General features: G+C 37.4%; 1 pseudogene across 1 annotated transcript; it reads right to left on the bottom strand.

The window, feature by feature from the left end:
- Positions 1–308: 308 nt before the first annotated feature.
- On the bottom strand, positions 309–3,566 carry LOC143876618 (protein CHROMOSOME TRANSMISSION FIDELITY 7-like; annotated as a pseudogene). The gene is made up of 7 exons (XR_013250434.1): positions 3,265–3,566; positions 2,713–2,966; positions 2,546–2,640; positions 2,383–2,454; positions 1,919–2,307; positions 1,583–1,724; positions 309–854 (listed from the first exon to the last, which is right to left on the bottom strand). The product of XR_013250434.1 is annotated as a protein CHROMOSOME TRANSMISSION FIDELITY 7-like (transcript).
- Positions 3,567–6,000: the final 2,434 nt, after the last annotated feature.

Genomic DNA, 6,000 nt, shown 5'->3' with positions numbered 1-6,000 from the left:
CTGACCGACACCTAAACCACCCAAAACCGAAATGGTCATTTATTTCGGCCGAAATTTCGGATCGAAATTTCAGTTTTTCCGAAATTTGACACAGAAAATCTTTTTTTTTTAAATATTAATTTAATATTTCACCAAAATTTCGGCCGAAATTTAATAATGAATAAAATATTGTTTTCAGCTTTTGTACTAGATTTCGACAGAAATTTCAAAATTTCAAGGCCCGAAACCGGTACTGAAACTGAAATTTTAAACCTTGGTTCTAAGACACCTTTATTCAACAAAACTCAATTATTGGAGATAAAGCACTGACTGATCTTATAGAATGATAACTAAACACAAGGAGACTCATCATTCTACCTTCTAATAATGCTCAGAATGTTCCATTAGATCTTAATGTTTCTCCCATTTGGAAGATCCCCATCCAGCTTCAAAACCTCAACGCTCCACCAAACATGAACATATTATGTAGAGGGTTCTTAGGAATGCACTGAGACAGATGAGTTCCTTGAAGAGTTCTTGATTTACATTTAAGCATGGTATGCGTGTTCAGTAATTGTTTCCTCTGAGAGGATAATAGTGTCATAAACATAATAGAGGTGGGTCACCAATTACCATTTTTCCTTCAAGAAGGTGAGAGTCCCCAAGCGCAGTTGAATAACCATACTGGTCAGAAATGCTTGACATCTTTACACCTTTCACTTGCCCAGTCCGTTGAAATCACTTCCCCTGGATTACCAAACCTGCTTTGTACTTTGTCTAGTCTGAACTCAGTGATAATGAAATTGCATATGATATCAGGAAGCCCTCACCAATTTGGCAGCATGATAATGGCTTGTTTTCTCCATTCCCTATCTCTGGAACAGCATGCAGGAACAGGTTTGACAATGTTATGCTATTATGTTATTACAGTGTGTGTTTTTATGTAAAATGCAAGCAGTAAAAGAATTGAAAAACAATCAAATAGTCTGATTTGGAACCTGATGTTTCAACTTTCAAGTTGCTTGGAAAATTTTCAGAGGACAGAAGGATACCGATTTGTGACATTTTGCATTTTGCTAAGTGTTTTGATGGATTTCAGGATCTTGCAATCGTTGTATCATTGTATGCATTTCAGATAACGATCTCAACCCACATACTAACATAAGAAGAAAATACTTTATTGATATGCTTAAATCCAAGAATTCATAATTTCTATAGGGGCCCGTTTGGATGCCTCCCATTTTGTATTTGGATTTGGAATTGAGTTTTGAATACTAATTGAATAGACCCGCCAGCTCATGTAGAGGAGACAGAGAGGGAAGAGGGTACTTCCTAATGGAGGGGAGAGGTTGAGGAGCAAAGAGGGTGAAGGAAACTCCCAGATCTGTGGATTTTCAATTTCTTATTTCCACAGCAAACTTAGAAATCTGATTTTTTTCACTGTCAGCTGCTGAAATAGAAATCCAAGAATCTGATCCGATACAAATTACAGTGCAAAAAGGGCTGCAAATGTGAGAAATCCAAATCAAAATCTTCTCGGCATCCAAACGGGCCCTAGATGGGTACCATAATCAGTCATTCTAAGAATTACAGACTGATTTACCTAGGAGTTCTGCATACTGGTCTGATAAACCAAGAAAGATTTGGTACCACAGTAGTTGGATGCCAATGCCTTTCCAGCAGAAGTTGGGCCAGAGAATGCACATTGGGATGGTTGTAAAATATAACCCTTGCAGAAACTCTTCCTGAAAAGATAATGAGGAAAAAATAGAGTGGAAATTGGTGAATTCGGTATCAGAAGCAAATAACTGGCATGCCATATATGATTACTTACTAGAAACAAAATAAAGCCCAATAGAGATGATGACTAGTGCTAACCACATGTTCTCAGTAAATTCATCAAAATCAATGATCAATTACACAAGGGCCACACAGCTACCTTGCAGAATCCAATAATCGTGTGGCAATACGGTTTCTTCTGTTGGAGGGCACAACCCAAATGGCTCTAATGCCACAAATGGCTGTCACAGCTTCCTTGCCACAGAGGATAGCTCCGCTAGCATCCTTCTCAGGACCATTCACAGAGGGGGCCTTTCTTGTGACTTCCCTTTTAAAACTCACCGCCCCGATTTGGAGTGCGGTTGAATTTGATTTAGCTGCCTTTGCATTGGTACCATCTGAGATGGTTAGAGTTGATTTGATTGTCGTTGCACCAGTGCTATCTGACCTTGTACAAGACATTGGACTTGCAACAACCCTGTGGGCAGTTCTTATTGGTTCCACAACAAGGCATCCAATAATCTTCTGACTGGAGATGAACAGATAAACCTGCAAGAGATAGAGCCATTGACTCAAGATTCTTTTTTTAAGTTATACTCCAAGGAAAATAGTAAAATATGCAACCTTGCAGAGCTTATGAAGCCATCCATCACTTAAGCCAAGTTCCCTCTCCATTATCTTCAGAACCTCTTCAACCTGCTAACATGAGGAGGTTACCGATTAAATACTAAGAAACCATGCCATACAGAGTGCCTACACAATTCAAAAATGAGAACAGAATTGGAACCTTATTTCTGTGGGAAGGTGGGTCACCATCTAAAACCAAAATGATACGGTCCCGTCACTCCGAGGCACAGAGACGACCCTCTCATTGCGCCAACCCTGTAGGCATGTCAATAATAAAATTCAAAGAAAAAAGAGAAATACGATTCAAATAATAGATCAAAAAAGAACCTTGAATTGCATCCCTTGATAGCAATTCTTGTGGAATGCCTTGTGAACCTTTTCATTGTTTTCATCTCCACGAGCATACTTTAAACCACATACTGAGCAGCTGTGGAGAAGGAAATCAGATTGCCCCAACGCCAAATGATACTGAGCGTAACTTCTCTTCTTATTTAGGATTCTGCCAGTGGATGGTGAATTTGTAGGACAATTTAGTGATTTACCAAATGACCATCTGATTTTGAAACAGAAGCTGTTATTGACTCCCTCATTTGCTCTTCATGCTCTTCACATGTGTTTCCATCATCACTGTCCAAAGCAGAAAGAAAGAATGCAAATCACACAAATGATAGAAAACTAGAAAAAAAGAAAAAGGGAAGCCCTATTCTGGTTTTGCAATTAAATCTCTAGTTCAATAAGACTTAATTTCATGAAATTAAAAAGCAGGGTTGAGATAATCTAGAAAGACCTGATCCTTAATTTGTAAAGTAAAATCATAGTTTCATAAGATTTAAACAGATGGGTTGAAATAGGAAAAGCAAATAGATTTGCCAAAAATGCAATACCTGATGGAATTGGTCTTTGGGGTCCGACGCTTGTAAGTCACTAGAAATTCCTGTTCCTTCAAATCTGAAAGCACAGCAGCTTCTTCAACATGATCGAAAAGCCAATGTGGGTCAGGGTTTTTGGATGAGGAAGGCTTGAAGAAAGCACTGATCTTCGCCTGCATCGATAAGCTTCGAAAGGTTTTCTCACAGGTTTTGTGAGGCCTTAGGTTTTCCAAAAATGGTTGCCTGATAGAGAATTCTCTCCAGTTGTAGAAAGAGAGCTACGAGCAATGTGAGGGGCATTTCTGTCTAACAGGATCAAGGCTCAGGTCAATTTTCTTGGTTAGTTGCATAACAAACACCATATAACTCCTTCGGAAATTAAGTCCATTTCCAACAAAGCTATCTAGTAATCAAGCAACCCTCAAGGGGTCGTTTGGATGTGGGTAATTCAATTACAGAGTAAAATTAAATTCACCAGAATTAGTTTTGAGAGGAAATGAATATACAGTGAAATCAATTCACACTGCTTTGATGGCATCCTTCATTTTTACGGCAATCTAATTACATTGTAACAAGTGGTGTTTAGCAATTGCAGTGAATATTTTTTTTAAATTATATGACCTAGTAAACCAAACTATTCAAATATCATACTTTAGGAAAATTAACCATCAAAATATCATATTCTCACATCTCAATAACCATCAAGATCTTTTAAGTAAGAAATAATTAAAAGCCACTTTGCCATAGAAGTCCAAGTTAAGTACTCCAACAATGTCCATATTTTCTCTTATCTTTATATTTTCGATTACGAAAAAACAAAGGGTTCATATTAAGAACATATAAAGGCGAGCAAATCCAGCTTTACAGAGGCTGAGGCTTCAGCTCATCTTCTAATCCTTATAACAATTGACACATTGTAATTTTTTTTTTGTTCAAGTGTACCTATCACTAAGCTCTTCTGCTATTCCGTCTGTTAGGTCTAAAATCGGTAACAGATATGGCAGTGACGTAAGAGCTAAGCTTGTGGACCCGAGGAGCTGAGGTGAAGGAGCGGAGCCCTGCACAAGAGCAAACGAGGTCACAAGACCAACCCGGAGTCGTTACTCCGGACAGGCCCTTCGACACTCAAGTCAGTACGAGCAGGAGTGCAGAGCCGGTTTTTTAAGACTGATAGTTCAAAAGTTATTACCCTGAGATCTGAGCCCTGAAAGGCCTTTTATAGAAGGGGACCTGGGGTGGTTGGATTACCTACCCCAGGACAGGTGTCGGACCCTCTGTGGGTTTAGGTTCACCCACTAATTAGGCAATTACCAAATTACCCCTGTGCAGCAGTTGGGCTTGCAGTGGGCCCTTCTGGGGCCACGTGTCGAAAGCTCATTAGATACTGGCATTTTTTGGGTGATGTGTACCGAGCAACTAACAAGATGGTTGAAATCCTACTCAGTGAATAAGAAGAAAAACTACAAATTCCTTTCACAAACGAGAGTGTGCCATGTTGTTTTGGGTTGAGGTATACCTAGCACCAAACCTAATGTATCTCTTCTCATTGTCAATGTTAAAAAGTTCAAGATTACCTTAAAAGGAAAAGCATAGAAACTAACCCTTACAATCCATGGTTAAACTTTAGAGGGTGCTATAGAACTACACAATAAAATGCCTCAAGTTGTAGCAGGCCAAATTTGATTGTTGAACCAGAAAAGAGGATGGTAATAAATAATACATATTTTAGACTTACAAAATGCCCAAATACCTACAATTCATCCATGGAAAAAAGGAAAAACAGAGAAAGCTACAATAGCAGAAAACATACCCTGATGAACTTATGAAGCGAACGGTGAGTAGGGGCCGAGGCGGGTTTTTCTATAGAGAGAGAGACTGATAAATCCAAAAAACTGGGCGGGAATAGTTTGAACATTTAAGCAAAGTACCAAAAAGAAACATGGTTCTTTACCACATAAAAAATAAATATTCAATGGAAGAAATTTCCAAGGTCTAGTAAGTAGTAACTGTAGTCATGGTTTTAAATTTCGACCGAAATCCGAAACCGAAATTTACCGAAATTTCATTTTTCGCCGTTTATTTCGATTAAATGCCATTATTTATTTATTTTTTTAAAATGTTACAAAATTTCGGCCGAAATTTCAAACCAAATTACGAAATTTTGGATTTCGATTTCGCCGAATTCTCGGTTTTCGGTGGGGTCCGAAACGGTTACAGAAACCGAAATTTTAAACCATGATTGTAGTAAGTTGCTATTTTTCTAGAAATATCCAAATTTTAACCCATTTTCCATGAAAAAAATTTCTAAGATATTTTCCTTGCATCAATGCATCCTAAGAGGCATGGTACCCTGATACGAATATGCATTTATACGGGCATCCCATACTATAATATGAGATAAGAGTATAAGACACAAGAATTTATAAATAAAATATTATAAAATTTAATATAATAGCATAACAAGATATTTAAAAATAAAATAGCATAAAATTTAATTATACTAAACTTAGAAGAAAGAGCTAATACTAATTTCAAAATGACAACTAGAAGGCTCACATTTTTTTAATTTTTAATTCCATTTATGTGACACTAACAAGCCAGAAGAATTATAGCTAAGTTGAAGAAAGTGACACATATTTCAAACATTATAATTAGTTTGACCAACATAAATTCATAAAGATAATGAGATGAAGTCACCTTGTCTTTTGTTACTTAATCAGCTGTCAAAGGCTATTAAAATTACTGA

Source organism: Tasmannia lanceolata, unplaced genomic scaffold, assembly GCF_043159265.1.
Source record: "Tasmannia lanceolata isolate RefF3 unplaced genomic scaffold, GAP_Taslan_0.1 ptg000005l, whole genome shotgun sequence".
Classification (NCBI taxonomy): Eukaryota; Viridiplantae; Streptophyta; class Magnoliopsida; order Canellales; family Winteraceae; genus Tasmannia; species Tasmannia lanceolata.
This window is presented reverse-complemented; position numbering and strand designations above follow the sequence as displayed.